Raw genomic sequence first — 26,775 nt, 5'->3', positions numbered from 1 at the left:
ATGGAAAAGTGAACAAAACAAAGGCAAAATGATGATGGCAAACCGAATAATTTTTTGGGGGGTGGGAGTGAGCAACTAGGCTTTTAGGCAGGCTGGCATTCAGGAAAGTGAATTGTACTTCCATGTATAACACTAACTCCCAATGGTCTGTGTACAGGTTTCCCATTGCGTCAACAAACTGCAATCTAAAATATCTCTGGAGAGTCCCCCAACCCTTCAGACTAAATTTTGAGTAGATGAAAGAAATAAGCCATTTGCTCTTGACTGCACTATGACAAATACAGGTCCAGCCAGTTGTGGTTGGGACCACAGGAATGCACTTTCAGCACTATCCTCCATTGAGTTTTGTGTGCCTGAACTGTTTGATATAACCAGATTAGCCATGATGAGTTTCACATAAGATCAGGTGGATCTTATTACTTCACAGAGGACTCTTGAAATCAATGTAGCTGCTTCTCTAGCAACTGTATTCAGCTTAACGTTGCAAGCATACCAAACATAAACAAAAGAGCAGATAAAATTGTATATTACGAGAAGAAGCACTAAAATGGTATAATTTGTTTTAGGAGTCTTATATTGATAAAACACAGAATGAACTGTATTTAAGCCTTGGATACTAGAATAGAAATTCATTAGGAGGAAGGAAACACCAGAAATTAGTACTGTAAGTGAGCTTTAAATAAAATGGCTCTGGTTGGTGGAGGATAATAAGTAGGTTATTTAGTGGTTCTGAGGAAAAAAATTAGTTCCCCAATATATTAGTTCAATTTAGTTCCTCACAGTCAACAATTATCAAAATGGGATTTCAAAGCTCCTTTTGAAATTCAAAGGGGAGTAATCATTTAACGTTGTTACCAGTCTATTACTAAGATGAAAAGACAGGATTAAGAAAAGTGAATGATTTTCTATTGGCAGACTTGCACAGTTGAGGGGGTTTCTCATTTTGTAAGCTTGCAATTCATATCAGACAGGCTGGTTCTTTTCATATCAGGTTTGATGGATGTTTTCCCTTAGGTAAGAGCCCTCTTATTTTTCAAGTGTCATATGGTAGATAAAATTCAACAGCTGAAGCTTTTCCTATCAGTGCCTCTCCATACTTCAAGGATGTTAAAGAACAGTACTCTGACAAAAAAAAAAAAAAACCATTTAGCCACCAGACCCTACACAATTTGGACATTGGTTTCTGAAGAATATAGTATCAAGCAACCGGTGGAGAATAAGCTAGCCTGGCATTTTAAGAAATTTAAAAGGAATGTGAACAAACCATGTTTTTAAGGAAATTATTGGCACAAAAATAATGTTTGAAAATATTTCGATCTCTGAGTTTTCTGTCCTCCTAGCAATATAAGATGGCAATGAAGAATATATAAACATAGAAGAACTATCAGCTATAAACTGAGGGAACAGCTGTAGTTAGTCAAACAGTGTTTCAACTTCAACAGCTTAACTGGAGGATCAAACAGAATTTGGGTTTTTAAAGGAGGAGGAAACTGAGGGGGTTAACTGATAAATAAGTCAAAGGCCATTAGGCCAAACTATGAATGCCATCATTCAGCTGAAACAGGAAATGATCTGCATTTTGATCTATCATGGTATGCTATGGTTTGAGATGTTCCAGAATCAGCACAGCAGGCAGTTAACATTTGGGCTACATTTAGAGATTGTTACAAAGATAGCAGGGAGCTTCAAGAAATCAACAAAAGGGTTTCTGAACCAGCTGTTGTTTACCGTCACTTATCAAGTCTGTAAAGCAAATAGGGGCAATAGGTCAATAAACAGAGGACATGCTTTGAATTTAGAGGTTGCTAAGATTCAATACTTCTCTTGCTTCCCAGCTAAAAGAATCCCAGGTAATAGAGCTGGGATAAGCTTCTCTTTCTCTAACACACCAGAGAATTGATGTCAATCAAACAGAGCACTCAATATTAGGTACTTTGGCTGGATACAAACATCACTCCACAAGCCATAAGTCCTATGTAGACAATATCTGCATACAGAACTTGTCATGAACAATGAGGAACCTCCAAATTGTACTGGAGAAATACTTGAATACCTGTACTAGATGGTGCACCTTGATCTCTGCAAGAAGAGATAATTCCTGGTTGTGTATTGGGCTTAGTGTAATGTTTGAACATAGCCAAGTTTGGCTTACACTACAGTGGGAGGCTGCCGCCGACAGCCTCCCACCGGCCAATACGCTCCCACAGAGAGGGGCTCCTCAGGGTGCCGTCGGCCAAACAATGTTGACTGGTGACGCCCAGGGGGGGAGCCTTCTCTGTGGGGGCACCAGCCCTCTGGAATGAGCTGCCCCTAGATGTGCGTATGATCCCCGACCTGCGTACCTTTCGCCGCGCCCTGAAGATCTTCTTGTTTCAACAAGCCGGGCTGGCCTAACATGAATATGAATTTTAATGGGTGTATGTAAGTTTTTAAATTTGTGGAAAGAGACATATATCTCTTGCCAATTTATCCCAAATAAATAAATTAACTCAAATTACAGACATATGAAATTTCATCTGACCCTGGAATTGGTATCTTGCCCCTGAGCCATCTAGCTCCATTCACAGTCACCCTTTCAGCCATATTTTTGCTGGAATATTCTTTCCTTTTTTTGGTGATAAACCAAGTAATCTCTCAGATGCTTTGTCTTCCTTATTGGATTATACCTTTTTTAAAAAATTAAAGTTTCTTTCTTAATATAAAATACAATGAAAATGAAGACAATATAATAAAGGAAAGGGGGGAAGGGAAAGCATTGAAGGAAAGGGGAAAAGAAGACAACTTTTTTCAGAGCAGTAAATTACATAGTAAAATTATAAACTGTACTTTGCATTTGTATAAGAATAGTAAGACACTTCTATAACTATTTATTTATTAAATTTATTAAATTTGTTTGCTGCCCTTCTGGCTTCGAAGCAATTTAATCAGCAAAACCCAAATCAAAATTTCATTTTTATCTCTTTCAAGCAGAAAGTCCAGAAGTTGTTTCCAGGTGGAAACAAAGCTAGTTATAGTTTTTTCCCCTAATTAAAAGTTAACTTTGCCATCTCTGCCAATTCCATCACTTTTTCAATTCATTTGCCATCTTCTCAGATTATGTTTTAAATTTCAAGAAATTAAATGAAATATTTCCAAGAAGAATAGAATTTCACTAGTCCAAAAACTGTTTTCCATTTATACCTTTTCCACAGAATCTTTCAAGAAGGTTCCCTAACCCAAAGGCTTTATTGATTCTTTTTCTAGGTTTTTTAAAAAATATTTCTCATAAGACTTGCTCTATGGAGGAGGTTTCTATCCTCAATGAGGTTTATATGTAAAATAAAGCCTCAATAATGCTTCCTAGTAAGCTACTCGACTGGTCTCTTTTTTCCCAAGCCTTCTTGGAATCCTTTTCAAAAACTGATGTGGATCTTCTATTGTCTTCTGGTAATAAGTATGATTTTAAATGACATCTTAAAGTTCCAGCAATCTTAAATTTGAGTAAAAAACTATTGAACAAATTGACTATCATCAATTTACTTGCTTTATGAATTGGTTTCTTTTGGGGACAAAATGGAATTGGAAGGTGGAGTGTCCAAGAGTAATGATGGAATATTGTTATCAAAACCAACGTTAATATCATTCATCTATATATATTCCATCGTTCTGCTTCTAGGAAAGACGTGTTTGTCAGTCAAAATAAATAAAAACAACATAAAAATACTCCAGAAGAACAGTTAATGTTCTACAGAGGAACTGATAAGTCATTTCCTGAGTACAGTCATCATTGCATCACCCAACCATCAGTAAGTGATATAAACCATGCCTTCATCCAGCAATGGGTGAATGACTCTCGGAGATCCTATAAGGAATCCTTCTCTGGTGGGGGAATTATCTTAGAAACTAAATGTAATGCAAGTTTCACTTGTATATTACCATTTATCTTTATCCATCCTATAACTATGTTGGCTGGTAATTCTGGGATTTTCTTTCCCAATGCTGTTAGAGATTATTTGATTGGTGAAGACAAAACGTCTTGATTTTCGGAAAACCTTCTTTAGAGGAAAATGTGTATTTTCTATTTATTTAAAAATATGATCAGCTAGACCTGTTGTCTTCAGTAGCATTTATGGTATTGTTCTTTTCAGATATGAGTCCTTTGAGCTGATATACCAAACTTTGCAAAGAGAGAAAATTCACTGATGAAATTGTTAAGCCATTAAAATAATGGCTGCCAAGAGCAATGTTTCTTCTTATCTCATCTTTCTTTTTATTTTCTTTAACTTAGAAGAATGAATGGTATTTTACATTAAGACAATAAATTTGCCTCCAAAATAAAACATACCAAAATTACGCTAATTTGTGGATAAATCTATAAACACAATTAGGTGTATGATTTGTAACTGTTCTCCTCTCATACCACCTAGATACTTATACGGACTGGCCCAAATCTTATCAGTCTTTTCCTACTTAATTTACATCTATAATTCACACAGATTACCTGTTTGCTTTCTTTTGTCAACTGCCTTTTTTTTTGTTTTTTAGTTTTAAATGACTTTTGAGAAAAATTAAAGCTGCTCAGTGTGAGGAATCACAGGATTTGCATTGACTCATAAATCAGTGCTGATTTCAAAAAAGGAAAGAAGAAGTTTCGTGACTAGATGACGAAGCCAATCAATTAATGCTGTTCAATCCAAATATTGATTCAAAATTATTTTGACCGAAAAAAAATGTGGGCTCTGAAGTTTTCATTCTAGATGAAGACAGTGCTATACAAAGCCACAAAAACTGAATGGCTAATGGCAACTTATTCTAAGCCAGAGGCGTCAAACTGATGGCCTGTGGGAGCGCCGGGTGTGTGTGTGTGTCACACGCACATGTGTGTGGGATGGGGCACATTGAATTATGGGTGTGGGCACATGTGCATGTGACACCCCCCTCAATGCTCCCCCACTTTTGGCACGTGACGACAAAAGGTTAGCCATTAGAGCCACTGCTCTAAGCCATCAAGCCCTGACTGGAACATAACTTTGCTTTTTATGAAACTATGGTAGATTATTGTTACAAAACAGGACTCATTCATCAATCAACACTTTCAACATTTAGATTATAAAATATTTCAAAACATTAAAGATCTTTAAAAAGTTTTGTCCAGGATTGCCATCCTGTAATCATATTGTAATTGATAAATTAATGTTACGGTATTCTTATTTACTTTTTGTTTTTGTGTTCTATTTTACTTTGTGAACCTCCAAGAGTTCCTTACCCTTAAGTCAGATGACCTTAAAAAAATCTTTTCCAAAAACTAGAAAAAACAAAGCAATGAAAAATAGCACCAAAATAAGCAAAAATGCTGCTGCTCTAAAGAGTTTCTCTAATTTCATCCCATGTATCAATGAAAACTGTTTGTTAAGGTAAAGGAACTGTGCACATTCCTTTCAGATTTTTTTTGATGGAAATTTCAAGTGGTAAAAGCTTGCATCAGCTATTTTGTGGATTGACAGTCTATGCCACATTTCCTTGGAATATGCACTGGATCAACAATCATAACATATATATTCTATTTTACTGTGGGCTTTCACATTCTTTCTAGGTCAGAGTTCTTCCAGGGTACAGCTCCAGAAATTCAAGATCTATTTCTTTAATACATATTTGATATAGGGAGATATATATTTGAGATAGCAAAAAGGAAAAGGACTGCCAGAAACAATAGTGGACAAGGAATAAACTGGAATTGACTTTTCAAAGAATGTGCTATTAAAATGTGATGAATTTGGTCAGTATTTAGAATAATTACACTCTCTTGAAATTAAGGGACTGGCCTTGGCATTTTGAAATTCTGGACTAGTTTTATTTAAATCAGCTGTACAGAATTCTTTATATCAGAGGTTTTGAACTTATTTTGAACTTCAAAATGCTACTATAAGTTATTATTATAAGCTACCAATATAGGTCATTATACAAGTAGTCCTTGACTTACAACAGTTCATTTAGGGACTGTTCAAAATTACAACGGCATTGAAAAAAAGTGACATGACCATTTTTCATACTTATGACCATTGCAGCATCCCCTTGGTCACGTGATTTACATTTGGATGCTTGACAGCTGACTCACATTTATGATGGTTGCAGTGTCCTGAAGTCATGTGATCCTCTTTTGTGACCTTTTGACAAGCAAAGTCAAAGGGGAAACCAGATTCACTTAACAACGGTGGCAAGAAAAGTCATAAAATGGGACAAAATGCACTTAACAAAGGTCTCATTTAGCAACATAAATTTTGGGCTCAGTTGTGGTCATAAGTCGAGGAATACCTGTATGCAGATATTTTTTCCTCACTTCTATGGAATTAATCTATAGTCTAGGTCTTCTTTTTTTTCATTTTCTATAGCAGATTCAGCTTATTCCAGAAAATGTTGGATAACCACTTGTGATGCCTTAAAGTTCACCAACAACTGAAGAGTTCTTGTTTTAAATGTTGCAATAGTAATAGGAAAGCCCATCTCTTATAAAGTCATCCAATACTACAGCTGCCTCATTTAAAGCTCAATGCTATGAATTCAACTATAAGTTATCCTCATACATGACTGCCGATGATTTGGGAGTTGTAATCGAAGCACATCTGGACAGCACCAAACTGAGGGAGCCGTCAAGACAATCTGAAACTGGGAAGTAGTTCCAATGCAATCTGATGTTTGTCTGGTCCACAAGGACTATCATAGCTTCCTTCTTCATACTCATCCAAATGACCAGATTGACAGGGTTAGTTTGAGTTTCCTAAGTGGTTTGCTAAACCGGGCATAGGTGTGGTCAGTGTGTGATGCATCCGGCCTGCCAGCCACGAGTTTGAGACCCTGGTCTACATGGTCATAGCTCAGCCAGTCAGGCTAGAAAGTTTGCTCTGCAGAAAAGAATCATAGATATGCAATGCTGCTAATCAAGAGTGCGTAGCATTCTGCTTTGCACTGTTGCTTTGTTTTTTGCATGCAAAATTATAAATGGCTTAATACCTTTACATGCTTACATGAAAAACCAATAAGAGACAGAAGAGATGAGAACAACAGTTGCTCTAAGCAACTAGACTGGTGATACCCATACCTCAAACTGGCTTTTGGCTAACTTGGCTGATCCTAGATCCTAAGCAGGCTCAGATCTGATGAGTATTTCAATGGAGAGGTGCCAGGAAATGTAGACAACAATGGGAAGTCAATAGCAAATAATACATGAGTATATATATGGATATGACTATTAAGTCATTAGAAATTGCACTTATTGATTGATTTGCTTCTAAATTAAAATGATATTTAATTTTGTGCAGGTGCGCAAGGCAGCATATGAAATAATCCCTCCACTCATTTTCCTAACAACCCTGTAGGTTAGTCAAATTGCCTATTACTGGTTTCCATTTTTCCTCATATGTCAGTGCTGCCATCATATTTCACTGCATTGCTGCTTCAGTGATGCCAGACTGCCATGAATTGTGGGGGAAGGGAACTATCAGGTGGGAAGGGGGAGACAAGTAACAGAAACTACTTTGAGTGGTTTGGCTGACGGACCCCAAGGCCACAAGCCTGGGAATGGAATGCGAACCAATGGCGAGGTCACCAAACACCAGAACAATTACCAAAACAATATCTTTGAATCTAATTGGACATAACGGGGAAGAACCAAAGAAAGGGGGGAAATAAGTAGGCAGCTTTCGTATGCAAATCTCAGATCGAGGATCTTTCTCTGCTTTGTAACCACTTGCTTTAATAAAAGTATTCCTTTCATTACAAACATCATTGAAGGCTCTTCGTTTATGAATGGCCAGATTGGGACAAGCTCGACACCAGCGATGCTCTACAGAAAAGCAATTTTCACCCAATCAGCAGCTATCTTATTAAATGACAAACAACAGAATAGTAAATGAAGCTTGGAATGCAGATCTTCTTTTACACCATGCCTATATAATTCAACGGAAATATAAATATATTTTGATTGAATTATATAAAAAAATATAAAATATAAAAAAGTGGGAGAGACTTTGGGATGGTCTAAAAGCTTTTAATAAAATGAAGTCAAATTCCAGACAGGTCAGCAGTGAACATCTGAGATTACTGACCTGTAATTCCATTACACCTCTGTGGGACATAGCTAAGCTATGTGTGCTCATGAAAAGGTTAAAAAAAAAAAAAGTTTATGAACTAGGATATTCTCTCACCTCCAGAGGGCAGCTCGGTTCTTCCTTTCTGTTCCAAAGAAGTGCCAAGTTTGTGAGCTATAGAGGACAGCCTGGTTTTCTGGACACTGGGAAACGTTTGAAGGAATATGTTTCCCACCTCACAGAGGGGAATGAGGTGAGCAGTGTCTGTATATACAAGGACTTCCTTAGTTTCAGAAGATATACAGAGTTTCTTTATCCTGTAACTGTCTAGCATCTTGAAAATCAGCAAGTCAGTCTTTGAGAGAGAGGTTCTGTTTACTTGCTTCAAATGGTGTTCTTTCTATTCATTTCAGATTGGAAAATTCCCTTTCCTGTACTGGCAAGATCTGGAATGCTCCCATAGAGATTCTGAATTGAGGATGGCAGAAGATTTCCAATATTATTCCTGTTGAAGGAGACTGAATAAAGGAAAAATGCTATAGCTAAATGCTACATGTTCCGATGCTAGTGTCAAACTGGAAATATTGGAAGATGTATTTGATTCTTCCTCCTTTAAACAAATTGGTCACTGTTAGCTCCAATAACAGAGAAATCTATGAAGTTCATGTTCCTAGTTAAATCACACACACACACACACACACGCACGCACGCACGCACGCACACATATACCTTCCTACTTTCCACATCAATGTCCATAAAGTATAAACATTAAATTTGCTCAGTGTAGTTATACTTACACTTACTACGAACTCTTACCAATTAGAATTGTGTGCCCTTGACAAGAATTTCAATAGTGTCATGCCAAGTAAGATAAAAAAGAACAAAAATATCCATATTCATATATGGATATGTCAGAATGACATCAAGTGTAACCTGTTGTTTAATGCATTCATTTTTACCAATTGGAGCTGGCATGTTTTCAGTTATTTTTAATTTAACAACAGAACATCCAGTTTAAAACAGATAATTATGTTTTTAAAATCAGGGAAGAGCAACCGAGAGCCCTCTAGATGTTTAAGTAATAATATTGGTGATGCTTGCTGGAACTTATGAGAGTTATAATAAAAACCACATAGGTTGCTCACTTTGGTTTATGTATCACCCCCAGATTAACATTTTGCTGAAGTAAATGAATCTAAAGTGTCTTAAGGAAGAATAATCCATACAACACTCAGAAGGTGCACTCATCCCATCAAGTCGCCCCCCCCCCAAAGGTGCACAAATCTCAAGAGATTTTGAAAGCCTCATTTAAGAATTTAGGAGATTTTAGGGATTTTTCTTTCAGTTTGTTTTCCATGCTATGAGACTAGAAAAAGTTTTATTTACAGACTTTAAAAACATTGATTTTCAAATATGTCTGGGTACTTTATACTATGAAAACTAGAACAGGAATGTAACAGGACAAAGAAATATGCATCCAGAGAAAGAAAGAAAAACATGCCAGACAAAACCAAAATTTACGGAGCTCACCGTCATCCTATTCAAAGTCTGGGAGAATAATTTAAGTTTTCTGGAAAGTCTTCACTGTGGGATCTCTAGGGGGATACGGTTCCAGAGAGCAGGCTCCAAATCAGTGAAGGTATGTTTCTCTTCTTTTCTACATTGTTTAACTGAAGGGGTCTGCCAAATCTTACTGGATGGGCAGAAATGCTGAGACAGGCAGGCCCTCAATTAACCAGGCTTTACACCATTAAGAGGTTTATAAGTGATAATCAGCACTTTGAATTATACCTTGAAATCAACTGGCAACCAGAGTGCATACCATGGCATGTGTGTTACTGTCACAGTCTGGATCAGCTGTAGCTTTTGAGTGGTTTTGAAGTTGCTACACAAGCAAACTCTGATTTTTAATCCAAGCTAGTTATAACTATAGGTTTCAGTGAAAGCAGCTAAGCAGAGTTGCTACTGAGTATCAATGACGTTTATGAGATTCAGACACAGAATTTTCTAACCCTGCTTAGAAGTATCTGGGGGGAATGTGGTGGCTCTGTGGTTAGGATGCTGAGTCTTAGACCATTAAAAGTCTACAGCTTGGCAGTTCGAGGCCTAAGTCCTGCGAGATGGAATAAGCTCCCGTCATGTGTCCTGGCAACCTAGCAGTTCAAAAGCATGCAAATTCAAGCAGATGAATAGGTATCACATATAAGCATGCAGCAGCATTCCATGTTTTGCGGTACTCTGTGCTGCAGTGTGAGGTCATGCTGGCCACATGATTGTAGAAACATCTCCGGACAATGCTGGCTCTTTGGCTTAAGAAGCAGAGGTAAACGTTGCTTCTTAAAGTTGGTCACAACTAGCAGGATAAAATACTTCACTTAAAAAGTATGAACAATTAAATATGAGCATTTTGGCATGCAAAACAAGGACCTAGCCACTGAGCTGTGACACCAGGGCTCAAACCCCACTTCTCTGCTTGAAGAACTAAACAAAGGAAAGAGCTCTCAGATCTTGTCTTCTATACAATACATGAACAAATGGTCCCAGCTTTCTTTACCCTTGTTAGGGCCCCGTGTGCTGTTGACGTTGGAGAATAATGTTACCAATTGAATTTGGGAGAAATCAAACTTTCTTATACCAGTATACTTCTGTTTAATTGATTTTGGAACAGAACTGCATGTTTTGGGAGACTATCTCAGAACAAACGTAATAACTTTTGGCAGTTACTTCCCCTTTTAGAATTTGAGAGCTAACACAGAACAGCAGCAACTGCAGGAAGACTGAAATAACTCCCATTCGAGTATCACCTCAGTTACAAATTCACAGTCAGCTTTTATAAACTATTCTTCTCTCAGTGCCAACGTCCCAGCTGCCATGTGGAATTCATTATTAAGACGCACTATATAAATGTTAAGCCTGATTATTAATTTAATGACTGGACACGTTTTGGTCCGGCCAGCAGCTTGGGTTTAAGACAGGATCTGAGCTATAGAGAGAGATAGAGGTCAGCAGTGCTCTACATTTGGGGTTTTTAGTTGCACAGGAAGGATGTAGCTTCCTTCCTGATGCACTCAGGTTATAGCCAAAGGCAACATTCATTTCTCAAAGCTATGCTGCAAACTCAAGGCCTAATGCTTACAGTGGAGCAGCCAGATGGCTTTTATTTTCAAGGAAACCTTTTCTTGCGGAGCACTTATTCCCAGAGCACCACTACCCACAGCGCATCACAGATGTTGTCCTGACTCCACAACATTTACAGCTTCAAAGCAAACACAACACAGTTCTATAGGATTTGTTCTGTTGACACTGTGGAACCAGGGAGCAGCTCGAGCGTGCAGTGAAACAGTGCCAGACTCATTCAAAACCTTTCATTTTTAAATAGAAAAACATTTTTTTTATAAAAAATGATGAACCAGCTTCAGTTTTGCTGGCTGTTAGCAATCCTGTGGCTTGACTAAGTTTTTCACCACTTCTCTAGTCATTTTAGGAGACAGCTCAACATAAAGAAATTCCTTCCATTCTTACCCCTTCTAAAATCTCCATTTCAGCACATCAAGTGACAACAAAATTGTGCTGCCTACTTGCACAGACAATAGTTCCAATTTGGTCCACATAGAACAACATTGAGTATCAGTCTGGTGCAGTGGCTAAAGTGTTAGGCTAGAAACTGGGAGATTGTGAGTTCTAATCCCACCATGGGGCTCTAAGCCAGCCTGGTAACCTTGGACCAATCACTCAGTCAAGACAAACCACTTCTGAAAAATTCATGCCAAAAAAACTACAGGAAATAATCCAGGCTATTACCAGGAGTGAAAAAACTCAAAGACATAAAACAACAACAACCAAGTATACCATTAGAGCAGAGAGAAGAAGCATCCTGAAGGTTTGAAGAGTGTTGATGGACAACAACCATACCAGTTTGTTTTTTTAAAAAAGGTATTTTATAGCTGACCATAGCTACCATATCTGACTATATAGCTGACCATAGCTAGTCTAATAAAATTTTATTAGACTAGCTACAAAAAACACTTTTAAAATTCCAAATATGCCCATTTGCCCAAAATGGCTGGGAATTCCAGCTATTATACTATTCCAGCTATTAGATCAGCTGTGAAAAATACGAACCCATTTCAGTTTGTGTACCTGACGCAAACAAGTAAACAAGTCACGTAGCATGTGATAGAGGAATGGGTGGTGGAAATATCAGCAAGCCCAATCTGAGGGACAGGTTTTCTTGAATGCAAATATTAAACTTCATCTTATAAGCAATCTAGCAACTCTTACAACGCACCACACAGTTGTGGATATTTTTGATGTTTGACACTAAAATGGCAATCTATCTTCTGGAAAGAACCAATATATTGTTGAATATGTTATTGAACTAATATGTTATTGAAAGACTTTGCCAATGCATTTTAAATCCATATCAGAGAAAACATCATACTGTGGTCTAAAAATTACTCCCTCTATCCATGATGGGGAACTTGGTGGCACCCAGAGCCATGTTGTCTGGCATGCGCAGCATCTCCTGTTCCTCTTCTGGGTTTCTGGTGCACATGCGCACGTGATGATCAGCTGACCTTTGTGCTTGCGGCAGTGCTGGAAACTGGAAGAGCTGGTCTTCCGTTTTCCTGCATGATCATGCTGTCAGCATTCTGATGCTGCCATAAAAAGGAGGAGTCGAGGCTTGACTTTTCACCTACTTATTTTCCCTGTAGATAATATCCCCTAGGAGATGGGATTGGGGGGGGGACATTCTTGTGGGGTGAGGTCAGAAGCTGGGGAGACTGACTTGGAAGATGACCAATGAGGAGATGAGAATTGGGGAACGGAAAGGGAAGGGTTTGGGGTCAGAGGGTTAGTATCGGCTACGACGAAGTCGGGGCCAGATCTGTCATACTCAATAAATGGAATATTTCAGCAAAGATTAATTGTTTGGGAGTGCAATTTATTTGAGATGACATCGAAACCTGACACATGCACGCTGGCCAGCTGATTGTCGTGTGCGCATGTGTGTCAGAAACCTGGAAGACTAGCTGGCCGGTGCACATGCATGGGCCAGAAACCAGAAGTTCATTTTCAGGGGCGCACATGTGCCCTGGGCAGCTCCTCTTTTGGGTTGTGACCCAGACGAGCGGACTTACTGCTGAAAAGGTTCACCATCACTGCCCTATACTGTTCTATTTACCAAAGAAATGAAACAGTTTTTGGGCCTTCCATCTGAATGCTTAGAATCTTCTGGGCGTCATTGAATGAATGTTGAAAGGGCCCAATTTGATAAACTTGGGCTCCGAGCTGGTCAATAACTTCTGTTATTATAATGCTACTGACATGAATGATATGGCTGGTCCATCCTTGTATGAATCAGAAGCAGAACTCAGGCTATTGCTCAGGGACCAGATTATTTACTGACTGACTGACAGATTTATTCATTTATTTATATTCCACCTTATTAGTTTTACAAATAGCTCAAGGCTGCAAACATATCCAACACACCTTCCTCTTCCTATTTTCCCCACAACATCTCTGTGAGGTAAATTGGGCAGAGAAAGAGTAACTGTCCCAAAGTTACCCAGCTGGCTAAGGCAGGACTTGATTTCACAATCCCCTGTTTTCTAGTATGGTGTTTTAACCACTAAACCAAATTGGCTTTCATGTGTGTATCTATCTATGCAAGGTTATCCCAATTCTGGTATTTGCATAATCAAGCATATTTCTCAAATCTACGCCACCACCACCCATCTCTGTAAGCAATTCTTTCAGTCTTAAACTTGGTTTTCTTTATTTGATGTAAAAGTGATATATACTGATCTCATACAATATCAAATCAGATGGATGAATTGTGGCTTATTACATGCTTTATACATTTCCTTAAATCCATGTGTTCCAGGTTAGTTAGAATACAGATTGCTGCAGTGGTGAAATCCAAATTTTTTTTACTACCGGTTCTGTGGATGTGGCTTGGTAGGCATGGTGTGGCTTGGTGGCCATGGCTTGGTGGGCATGGCAGGGGAAGGATACTACAAAATCTCCATTCCCTCCCCACTTCTGGGGAAAGGATATTGCAAAATCTCCATTCTCACCCCACTCTGGGGTCAGTCAGAGGTGGTATTTGCTGGTTCTCCAAACTTCTCAAAATTTCCGCTACCGGTTCTCTGAACCACTCAAAATTTCTGCTACCGGTTCTCCAGAACCTGTCAGAACCTGCTGGATTTCACTCCTGGATTGCTGCTCTTAAAATAGTACATAAAAAAGAAGACTAGTTTCTGAAAAAGGAACAATATCATATTTAATAATTCAAAGTGAGTTGCCTTTTACACAGAGGCTGATCTTCTTCAGTATTGTACAAGCCTTGATTCATTGTTAAATATTCACATTATTTGAAAATTTTCTTTTCATATAATGTGAATTTGGATTGACCAGTTGTCATTGTTATCATCATCATCATCATCATCATCATCATCATCATCATCATCATCATCGTCATCTAGAATACACAAATGTTTCTGGGGCCCTTGCAGGAGTTTTTCATGATGAAAAAACATTGCAAAATGTTCTAAATCATTACAGGGAGTTATTTTCTCTGAAATGCAGTTTCTAGCATCAACAGGATATGAAATGAATGCTCGAGACCAGCCTCTTTAGTATATCAGCTCCTTTCCCCATTTCCTAATGTTCCTTGCCCAACCTTCAAGTTTCCTTTCACAATTTATCTTCACAGAATCCACCGGAAGACATGTTTAAGTAATACAGTATTTTTCTGATATTAAATTCTAGCGACTTTGTGCAGACTTAAAGCTAGAAAAGCTTTAAAAAGCTTTAAAAAGCACAAAGATAGAAAATATGCAAACGGCAATGAATTCCATCTACACCAGGCATCCTGTCAAAGTAGCTATATGCTAATTACTATGTGACAAGTAACAAACAGGAAATCTAATGATGCAACATGACAAATGCATAATGTCCACATAGGATAACCAAATAGAGAAGTAGCGTGTTAAAATGATCAGTAAGAAGCAAATGGAAATAACTGTACAGGCAATAGTATTAGTAAACAATTGAGAATCCTCAATCAAATATGACCTGCTCTGCATCTCCCAAAACTTGTGGGTCAGAAGACACTTTTCGATCCTGCCCTGTTAAAATGTTTATTTGCATTTTTAGCATAAAAGAAATACAAATTGTCATGCATAGGTTCCTTGACCCCAATTTGGATTTATGCTGACATGGGCTGAAATAACTCCATCCATCCATCTATCCGTCCATCCATCAAGCCATCCATCCTTGAAATGATATTGGATGCTGACAATATGAGAGCAACTTAGGCTGTAGCTGGGAACAGATTGTTAAGAGGGAATAGTCACTGTAACTTCAAAACTAGCCCAAAGTTTTGTCTAGTCCTAGTTTGCTTCCTGAGTCACACAATTTTGCTGAACTCTGTGCATCAATACTGAAGACATAGAAATTCATGAGAGCAGGGCCTTTGGAATTTATCATTTCATTAAAGGTTTTAGCTCCAACAAGCTTGGTAAAGAGGATAATCTTACATAAGCAGAAAGGAACCTATCCTCCTAATATTAAGTAATACCTTTAGAATTTGAATCTGTTATCTATTTTTGAAAAGTCTATAGCCTAAAAAGGGAAAGATGAAGAGTTACATTTCTACATGATGATAAATTTATGGATTGAATTAATTCCATATTGGTACTGAATTGGTATTATATGGATTTTTTAAATTAGCATTTTTGTTACATTTAGTCATTTAATAGAGTATAATGTTGGTTGTTTTTTAGTTGAATAACCACTACTTTATTTCTGATCACACCATTGTTCATATTCTTTTTTTTAAAAAAAATATAATTTGAATAATTACAAAAGGTTTGTACCAATGGATAACTAACTTAAAGAATGTGAAATTAATATCTTTGTATTTTAAAATCAGGCTAATGCAGCAGAAACTTCTATTCTGTGTATATTGGATAACTCAAAGAATGTTTAATAAGGTTTGGATGCAGTTGACTTCTGCTGGAACACTGATTCATAAGAGTTTGGGCTCATCTTACTCTTGGCATATTTGGGGCTGAAATCCAGAGATTGTTAACATGATTTTAGATTGATTACTGCTGGTTAAAGATCCATATGTTCTGCTTGGCTGTTTCCCCAGCATTTGGAATCTATCTAGACATCAAGAACTGTGAATCTTTCATACAACGGGGATAGCCAAAAGAATTATTAAATAATATTGGAAGACAAAATCTATGCCAGACATGCAACAGTGGACTGCTGATAGAAGCGATCTCTCAATATTTGAATTGGGGTTGGAAGTTTTCAAGGGAGCACCAGAGAAGAAGACTTTCAAGCAAGTTAATTAATTTTTGGAGTTACTTTGTGCATTGGATAAATTTCTAGGCATTATCAACACGTTTTCTTCCTTGTAGATTTCAATATTATGAGTTTGATGCAGTCAAAAAGAAGAGATTTGAAGTTGTAGTATTCTTCACCAGTTCAGCGTCACTCTTGAAGGGAGCTGGGTGACAAATAAATTTCACAAATAAATAAATGAACTGTTTTTAAACAGTCATAACAGACAGCCACAAAGAGAAAACCACACTGGCTCCTAATCACCAGTGGTTGGACAATTGTGAAGTTGTATTTTGTTTCACTAACAATGAAGTTCTATGAGTACCACCTTAGCAAACCTAGATAATGTTTTTTGCTTTTCCGTTTCCCCTCCTCCTCTTGATAGGAGCGGGTTTGAAAGTGGACCCATTCCTCATGACTTTTACTAGTCATCCACTTTGTAAATGGTAAACACTGTAAATTTGTCAACTGGTTGTCTTTTTTGGAGGGAGATGGAGTATTGTTCTGTTTTGGAAATCTGAAATCCCCAAGCAACAGAAATACAAGAAAAATAGACCTCCTCATTATGCGAAGGGAATCACTTTCCACTCTCCTAAAAGCAATGGCTTGTGTCTTATCCTTGCTAGTAACTCTTTATTCTTATTTATTCTATGGAATTTATTTCCCCGATACTATGCTTCCTGTAATTTGGAAGCAGTCTGCTGAGGTACTTCACTGAATTATTCTTTCTGTGTTTCCAAATCAACTTTATTAAATTTCAAAAAGATACAAAATACAAAATAAAAAGGGAAAAATTGGGGGAAGAGGGAAGGAATTGATTTATCCTTTCTGATCCCAGGAAATTTCAGAAGCTGTCAGCAAGTCCCCCTTGGATGCTCATAATTACCATATCTATCTACCAACATGGCAACCTCCTTTACTTTGGAATGAAATAGAACAGGACAACAGAGTTGGAAGGGACCTTGGAGGTCTTCTAGTCCAACCTCTGCTCAAGCAGGAACCCTATACTATTTCTGACAAATGGTTGTCCAATCTCTTCTTTAAAAACTCCAGTGTTAGAGCACCCAGAACTTCCGGGGCAAGTCATTCCACTGGTTGATTGTTCTTTTGATTTCAGGAAATTTTTCCTTAGTTCTAGGTTGGTTCTCTCCTTGCTTAGTTTTCATCCATTGCTTCTTGTCTGGCCTTGTCTGGCTTTGGAGAATAGATTGACCCTCTCTTCTTTGTGGCAGCATCTTAGATATTGGAACGTTGCTATCATGTCACCGCTAATCCTTCTTTTCACTAGACTAGACGTACTGAAACTGTTCTCCAAAGCATCTGAGGGCAGGACAAGAAGCAATGGGTGGAAACTAATAAAGGAGAGAAACAACTTAGAACTAAGGAGAAATTTCCTGACAGTTAGAACAATTAATCAGTGGAACAACTTGCCTCCAGAAGTTGTAAATGCTCCAACACTGGAAGTTTTTAAGAAAAGATAAGATAACCATTTGTCTGAAGTGGTGTAGGGTTTCCTGCCAGGGGGTTGGACTAGAAGACCTCCAAGATCCCTTCCAACTCTGTTATTCTATTCTATTCTATTCTATTCTATTCTATTCTATTCTAGTCTAGTCTAGTCTAGTCTAGTCTAGTCTAGTCTAGTCTAGTCTAGTCTAGTCTAGTCTAGTCTAGTCTAGTCCAGTCCAGTCCAGTCCAGTCCAGTCCAGTCCAGTCCAGTCCATCCCATCCCATCCCATCCCATCCCATCTCATCCCATCCCATCCAGCCTCCAGTTCCCTAATCATCTTTGGTGCTCTTGTCTGCACTTTTTCTAGAGTCTCAACATCTCTTTTATGACATGTAACTAAAATCAATTGAATGAAATCAAGGTATTGTTGTGAGTGAATTTTTATTTTCAAAAAAGCAGAACCTGTTCACATGTGAATGACATTGAGCCATAAAAGCACAAAAGGGAAATAAGATGATGGCACTTAGCAAAACATAGAATTTTAAAGTAGTATTTGGACTTTTTTATGAACTTATTTTTCCATTTGCCAAAAAAACCCAAAAAAACCCAGATTCTGCAATGATGAACTCAAAATGAATAGAACAGAAGGAAAGAATGCAAACCATTTCTGCAGCACTAACACAGCTTTTTCAATCACTTCCCCTTTTGCAGTATTTTGCAGCCCAGAGGGCAAAAGAACTTTATAGAAAGCCTGGGTTTGATCTGAACATTTTCAAAATTGAACTGGTTCTGAACAATTTTGTTTTTAGGAAAAAAAAACTTGCGGTGTTAAAAAGAAACTAAGGTGACTACATTTGAGGAAAAGAAGTAACAATCAGATGAACAGAACCTATCACATGAGTTTCTTCCATTGTGTAAGGAAGCTTCTCTCACACAAATGCAGATCTCAAACCCATGCTCACTGGTTCACCAGAAAAATACCCGCAAAAGTATAAGGAGGAGTTCTACTTCAATCATATATGTTGTAAAACAGACATTCAAGGCAGTGGTGAAATCTAAATTTTTTTACTACTGGTTCTGTGGGCATGGCTTGGTGGGCCTGGCAGGGGAAGGATACTGCAAAATTTCCATTCCCATCCAACTCCAAGGGAAGGATACTTCAAAATCCCCATTCCCTCCCCACTCCTGGGGGAAGGATATAGCAAAATCTCCATTGCCACCCCACACTGGGGCCAGCCAGAGGTGGTATTTGCCAGTTCTCCGAACTACTCAAAATTTCCACTACCGGTTCTCCAGAACCTGTCAGAACCTGCTGGATTTCACCCCTGATCCAAAGAAGGAATGGTGAACTGTAGATGTCTGCAAAAACAGAGATGATGACTGCAGCAAAAATCAAGGAACCAGGGACTAGACTTGGTCCTTAGAACCTCTCCAAATAAGGAGAGAATGGGAGATTGCCCACACATTCTGGATGGCTGCTCTCTATGAGGAGACTGCAGCCCAGTGGTATTCTCTGGGTTTGAACACTGGTATTAGCCATCTTGTTCATAATTGTGGCAAAAACTTTTAAGTAGCACTAAACTCACAAACCTCACATTTTAATTACTTTCAGAAATTGCTTATTAACTACGGTACTTCTAAGCTATTGGAATAACCCTTTGGTCCTTTGGAATAACAAGTTTGAAATTTCCAGGTTTTAAACCACTTTAATCTTGAATGAAAGAAACTTCAATTATAAAGTTAAGAATTTAAAAAGTATGAAATAAACAGCAAAAAGTGAAATAAGAGTTTGATCTTAGAAAGTTAGAAACAGAGTAAGGATTCAGATAAAAATGAAATAATAAAACTTTTACAAGGTATTTGAATTAATTATAAAGTACAAGCAGCTTCTCATGGGAAATAGATCATGTTTTGGTTTTCCCAAGACACAACAGAGATAAATAATTTCACAATTTCAAAAACTGGACACTAGAGGGGACTAGAGGTTTTAGGTAGAGAAAAAATATAGTGGCCTGCAAGATGGTCATGACAATAGCAATAGCAATGGCACTTAGACTTATATACAGCTTCATACTGCTTTTACAGCTCCCTCTAAGTGGTTTACAGAGTCAGCATATTGCCCCCAACAATCTGGGTCCTCATTTTACCTCATTTTACCTCAGAAGGATGGAAGGCTGATTCAACCTTGAGCTGGTGAGATTTGAACTGCCGAACTGTAGCTAGCAGTCAGCTGAAATAGCCTGCAGTGCTGCACTCTAACCACTGCACGACCTCTGCTCTTTAAAAAAAATACTAAGGGACACTTCTGAAGAATGGAATCAGAAAATAATAGCCACGTAGTGAACAAAGTCAGTAATGATTTTTGCTTTTATCCATAGACTAATATGTCCAAAAGATGATATTGATTTATAACTGACAGGCCAACAGAATGATTTAGAAAAGGATATTTCACTGATTCTACAAAGGAAACTGATTGGGATTTTAAAATTTAAAAAGGAAATACAATTGGCAAACCAAGGATATTTTTTTCCCTACTGGATTTACAACAAAGGCTTGTTAAACCCTTGAAGAACTCTGTGTGATGGGCTAAACTAGAATTGAAGATAAATCAAATCCTGTGACAATATTTGGATGAACTGAAGACTAAGACTGTTAGAAATAAAAGAAAGGAATTTAAATTTGGTTTATTTGTTAAGGATTAAAATAAGATATATAGTTATTTCTGGCTACACTTTTTAGACTTTCTGCTGACACTAAGATTGAAAATATTAAGTTTTATGAATCTGTTCATAGTTATGAGATGGGATAAGGGATGAAGAGATAAATGTAACTTTAGAGAGGGTGAAGAATTCATTCATAATTGTTGTGATGAAGATTGGAAGTAACTTCATTATATATATTTTTCTCTTTTTTATATTCTTTATTTTTATTTTCTTTTTCTCTTTTTCTTTGCACATTTTATTCCTTCTATTTTATTACTTTAAGTTTAATTTATATAATGGAATGTGTGGATTCCATTGGGGGATGAGGGGAAGAGATGCTGTGTAGGAAGGAGGAGCACCCAAGGACTTAATAGTCAAAGAAAAAAAATATAGGAAGAACCCACCCTAATTGATCAGGTTGTTAAAAGTGGAGGTGGGAAGTTTGTACCTTCATACTCGCCAGATTCTGTTAATGATGTAACCTTTGTTGTTGTTAGTTGCAAAGTCGTGTCCGACCCATCACAACCTCACAGCCATACATTGCAACTGGGAAAACCATAACTTTGACTATACACACTTTTGTTCGCAAGGTGATGTCTCTGCTTTTTAGAATGCTGTCTAGATTTCCTCCTTCCATAGCTTTCCTCCCCAGGAGCAAGCGTCTTTTAATTTCTTGGTTGTAGTCCCCATCTGCGGTGATCTTGGAGCCCAGGAAAATAAAATCTGTCACTACCTCCATTTTTTCCCTATCTATTTACCAGGAATGTAGCCTTATAATAAAGTAGATTTAACTCAGCTAGTCAAGTTACCTTGTTTGGTTTACCTGGGCGGGCTGACATCAATCTTGTAAGTCTCATAGTACAAATATATACACACACACAGAGAGAGAGAGCCAATTTTTAGCATTGGGTAGAGCAGTAATACAACTACAAATTAACTTTAAAAAACCTTTGCCATATAATTTTAAAAATCCTTGCTAGTATCAGTGTTCTTTCTGGGTACTATCCTCCCAAATCTGAGCATCCACTGAAGCTACAGATATCTCCTATCTAAGTCATGTTTCTTAATGCTTTCTGATCTTCTCAGTAGCCAATCAAATGCAAGCAGGAGCTGGAGACATATGTCCTCTTCCACTGCTATTCTACTTCCACTCATCAACTGGTATCTGAAGGCATGCTGTCCCCAATGCAGAGGTACAGTTTGTCTTCAAGATTAATAATTCCTGATGGATTTGTCCTCTATGAATGTATTCAGTGTCTTTTCAAAGCCATTCAACTTTGTGGCCATTATGATTCTAGAGGTAAATTATACATAATACATAAATATGCCTAAGTTGTTTTATTGGGAAACAATATAAACATAAAAATTGTTTGCCAGGAAGTAATCCTTTTATTATCCTCTTTGTCCTAATAGGACTATTTTATCTTTACCCTTGAATCTGAACAGATCACACTTGGAATAACAAAGGTTCAGAAAGGTTAAGAGGTTTCTTCCATTTTCATCAACATAATGAAAGCAGTATCATGTTTTTTTGCTGCAAGCTCAGTCCCTTTTGTGCATGCAATATTATGATGCACACACAAAATGAGTGGGGCTAGTCATGACAACATGATGCAGTATTGTTTTCATCATCCTTGCCTATTTGATCCTTCCTGCAGATCCTGTTGCTATATCCCTTTGGCATATCTGACAATCAATAAGGGCAGTCTTAACATTGAAGGATTAACAAAACTATCATCAGGTTGAATGTTGCCCATCATCTTCATTGGTTTTGTATTTTAAATTCAGAATCTGTATTTAAGCAAGCATTTTTGTTTTCAATTGAAACCAGTAAGGAAAAAGACAAGACAAGAAAAGTTAAAATATTACAACTGTATATTAAAAAAAGAAGACATTGTACTGAATATCTACTATTTGTCCTATAAATTCACAGATTAAGGATACATTAGATTTAGATACTTAAAGTAAACAGATACTTAATTCGGTGGAAGCACCTACCAATCTTGGACTAATCTCGAAAAGCTAAGCAGGACTGGACTTAGTCCACTAGGGCTGTCAATTAGATTGTGTGTGTGTGCATGCTTTGAATGAGCCTTGACTCCTGGCAATTATCTGGATTAGTCCCTGTCATTTCCTTGACAAGATTTTCAAAAACAATTTGCCCTCACCTTCTTCCTCAGGCTCTTGCTAAAAAGATCACTCAGCTGTCTTCTTGCTTAAGGCAGGACTAGAATTTACATCTTCTGGTTTCTAGCCTGTTGCCTTAATGCATACATCAAACTGACTCTTGTAGACTAGATTGCAAAATCAAAAAATCATCCCCAGAAAGACAATATAAGATCACTCCCATTTTCTTGCTCAGAAAACTGCATGGATGTATCAATAAAGTCACCAGGAAACAATTGTGTTAAAGGAGACATTTTATAATATGAAAGGCCTGACCACCAATTCTTCAAGTTTGTTTGTTTGTTTAGAACATGCATGGCTGCCTATTTTACATTGTGATCCTAGGCAATAAAAACAAGAATAAAAGGAAAGATCAAGCAAACTATTAATCTGCTGATTCAACCCCCATTCTAGTTCTTGAAAGAGATTCCATCTATCCTGTTGATAATTAAGGCCATAATTACTTTTTTGGGGGAAGGGTTACTATCCTTTTAATGGTTTCATGAAGATAACTTCAACTGGTCCAAAATGATCTTCTGAAGCCAGTCATGAAGCTGGAAAAAATATTCTACATCTGCATGTAAAAAATACTAATTCTGTATGGTGACAGTCTAATTAAAATGTCAATTTTCTACATATATTATACAATCACAGTATAACAGAGACATAGCTACCAGTATTAGGTATAAACCAGATCCTTTAAAATTTGTTCTACAACTATTATTTTATTGTTTTTATTCTTTTTCCATTTGTTGCATAAATTTGATGATAATAGAACTACAATTGGAGTCAAATTGATTATATTTTATATGAATTTCACCCCTGAACTATTTGCTTATCTATCACAAGAATGAACTAAACAGGGATGAAGTAATTGAGTCACATTGTTCCCCAATTCTTGAAACTCAGATATAAATATCCATAAATTTTGTTTTAAATAAAAAGTACAAATGCCTAAGGAAAAAACATGTGCCTTTCTGATATGCCTTTATTTTATATGAAATCAAATTCCTGGATATTTCTGGAGAGTTACCATCTCTAGAAACACCAGAAACATTATCTAAACTGTGTTGCCAGTTGACAGAAGGAAATTTTATCAATGCACAGATTTTCTAAGTGTCATCCAAGATTTTTTTGATATGGCATCCAATGTGCCGATAACCACTGGGATCATCACAGCAACTTATATTATTATCTTTCACTTTTGGTTTTCAGATCTTGGTACTTTGTCACCAATTCTTTATTATTGCTGCATATACCCCAAACTGTGAAATCACAGTTGCTAATTTTTTCATCTAGTATGGCCTTCAGATGCATTGAGTTTTCAAGAACCAAGGATATCATATTGTACTGGCATAGTATAAGTCCATATTCAAGCAGTGTGGCCCTTTAGAATTCAGAATTTATTTTTAATTCACAGATTATCTTCAACTTTATTATTATATTATTAAAACCCTATGTACAAAGCAAAAATGATTGGACCCAAAAGCTTAATTTGGTTCATTCCAAGATGTATTTTTTTCCCGTTTATTGATATACCGAGTGTGTTGCAACATCCCGCCACTAGGAAATAAACTGTGACAATATGTACAGCTTTAGAGAACGATGAAAGGAAGAAGAAATTTAGAAACTGGCTAATTGTCAAGGTATCTTGTCCAATCATCATGAGATTTGATGTTCCTGGAAACAAAGCAGTCTCTGTGAAGTCTTAATCCAGTGCTTTAACTCCTTTCCCTTGATTTATTGCGTTTGCATGTTACCAATCTTTCATCCTATTACATCCTGGCCAAAAACAGCAAGGCTTTGTGCTGAGGCAGAACCAGATCTGTATAATTAGTCAAAAAGAGTTTGTGACAAAACCGTCCCTTTCTTGTTTTTTTTGTAAACTACAAAGGAATGTATTGACTGAGTAGTTGGACACCATCAAGGCCTCACCTAGGACACCAAGCTGCACTTGAAGGCTTATAAAAGGGGACTGAGTAACAGAGACAATAATCTCACCACCACTACCACCCACCAAAAGAAACTGGGCAAGGGAAACAGACCAAGTTATCTTTACGTTATAACTGCTGACCATGGGTGTTAACTTAAAAACAAAGAAACAATTTTAAAATCTTGAACACTTCAGTTCTTTGAGAGTAAAAAAATACTATTTAAGGTCTTCTCAGGATTTTTTTCTGGAACTGCTATAATGGGCTTACCTGCAAAAGATTCATTCTGTACATATATTTATTACTTTTAGGCAAATCAATTAATGTGCATGCATTGTAAATTCAGACACTGTATATAATGTCTGTATCAGTGGTGGGTTGCTTCCAGTTCGGACTGGTTCGCAAGAACCGGTGGTAAACCGGTGGGAGGCCCTGCCCACCATCCCGGATGTTGTCATCGGTGATCTGTGCATGTGCAGAAGCCTGTTGCGAACCGGTAGTAAAGGTAAGTAGAACCCACCCCTGGTCTGTATATAATGTACAGACATTATTATTGTAAAGCCAAAATCTTGAACCAAAATTTCTGCTATATTCATGCTGACATATTGCAAGCAAATCAGTGCTTGTAATATCACAATGCTAATCAATGAGAATAACCAGCCTTTTATAATGGAAGGATAAAAATGGGTAACGATTATTACAAAAGGTTATCTCTTTATTATATATCAGAAAGTTGTTTACATACATTGAGAATGATTTGGCATAAATATATTTCCATATTGCCAAACTTAAATGATATCATTAGTAGAATAATATATTAAGGAAAATTACAAGTTTGTATTGTAATGTCTCTGGATCCTAAACAATGCTATACTTATTTTGAAAACATGATGTTTTTGGATTGAAAGGACTGATAGCTGTAAAGATGGATGGATATCCATGTAACTTCATCTTAAAGGGTAGTTTTGTGAGCCACCATTTGTGCTTTGTGGTCAGAAGAATTTACTATGTAGTCTAGATATGTCTTCCTCAATTTTGCTTTCTCCAGCAGCGTTATCAGTTTGATAAGATTTGGGGTTTTTATCTCTAACAAATCTAGAAAGCAACAGGACTGGGAAGGATGTTCTAGAACGCAAGAACAATGCTTCTGTTCTGTTCTAGTTATCAATTAATCAAGAAAATCAGCCTTTTACAAGATAAATACCAAGCACCTTGGATCAACATTCCTGAGAAGTCTGATGGCTATACATCTGATGGGTTCCCAGCTTCGGTAAGACTTAGGTAAATTGTGCTCATACAACATTGTTTATGGGACCATTCAACTTTACATTACAGTTGTGTCCAGTGGCAACTCCAACGGGCATTCAGAGGGCTGAGTATGGTCTCTCCAGTTCAGTGGTGAAATCCAAATTATTTTACTACTGGTTCTGTGGGCGTGGCGTGGTGGGCGTGGTGGGCATGGTGGGCGTGGCTTGGTGGGCATGGCAGGGGAAGGATACTGTAAAATCCCCATTCCCTCCTCACTCCTGGGGGAAGGATGTTGCAAAATCTCATTCCCACCCCACTCTGGGGCCAGCCAGAGGTGGTATTTGCCAGTTCTCCGAACTACTCAAAATTTCTACTTCCAGTTCTCCAGAACCTGTCAGAACCTGCTGGATTTCACCTCTGCTCCAGTTCCTTTCTGTATTATAAACATGTTATGTACTTTAACTGTTACTTTGAGGTGTGCTGGTAATTCACACTCAGTGAATAGAAATTCACACTTCTATTATTCAGTTAAAATTATTAATAACTATCGGTATTTGAATTAGTTATGAGGCCTCACTAGTTCATGTCTCTGTTGAGATAGCATTATCTATACCCCAATTTTTATTTAGAGTATGTTGATACCACCACTATTTTCACCCCTCCCTCCAAACTTTCAGAAACAGTTTAAAGATAAACTATTTATATTTTCATTTCTACTGCTAAAGGAAATTCTTCCAGAACAAGAAAACTGCTTTCTGATAGCTTGAAAGTGCTAATCCTCATCTACTATAACTGCTGCCTTGAGTATACAGTGAGCACCCAGTTAAGAAAGAGCTGACTTTTTCATCAGCTCAATTTTC

General features: G+C 37.4%; 1 protein-coding gene across 1 annotated transcript in view; it reads right to left on the bottom strand.

Moving 5' to 3' along the window:
* SEPTIN9 (septin 9) overlaps positions 1–26,775 on the bottom strand; it is a 186,904-nt gene that overhangs the window by 52,743 nt on the left and 107,386 nt on the right. The window lies entirely within an intron of this gene.

Source organism: Pituophis catenifer, unplaced genomic scaffold (assembly GCF_029215685.1).
Source record: "Pituophis catenifer annectens isolate HBS135680 unplaced genomic scaffold, rPitCat1.0.hap2 SCAF_2, whole genome shotgun sequence".
Taxonomy (NCBI): Eukaryota; Metazoa; Chordata; class Lepidosauria; order Squamata; family Colubridae; genus Pituophis; species Pituophis catenifer.
Note: the sequence above shows the minus strand (reverse complement) of the source record. Positions and strands in the feature narration are given on the sequence as shown.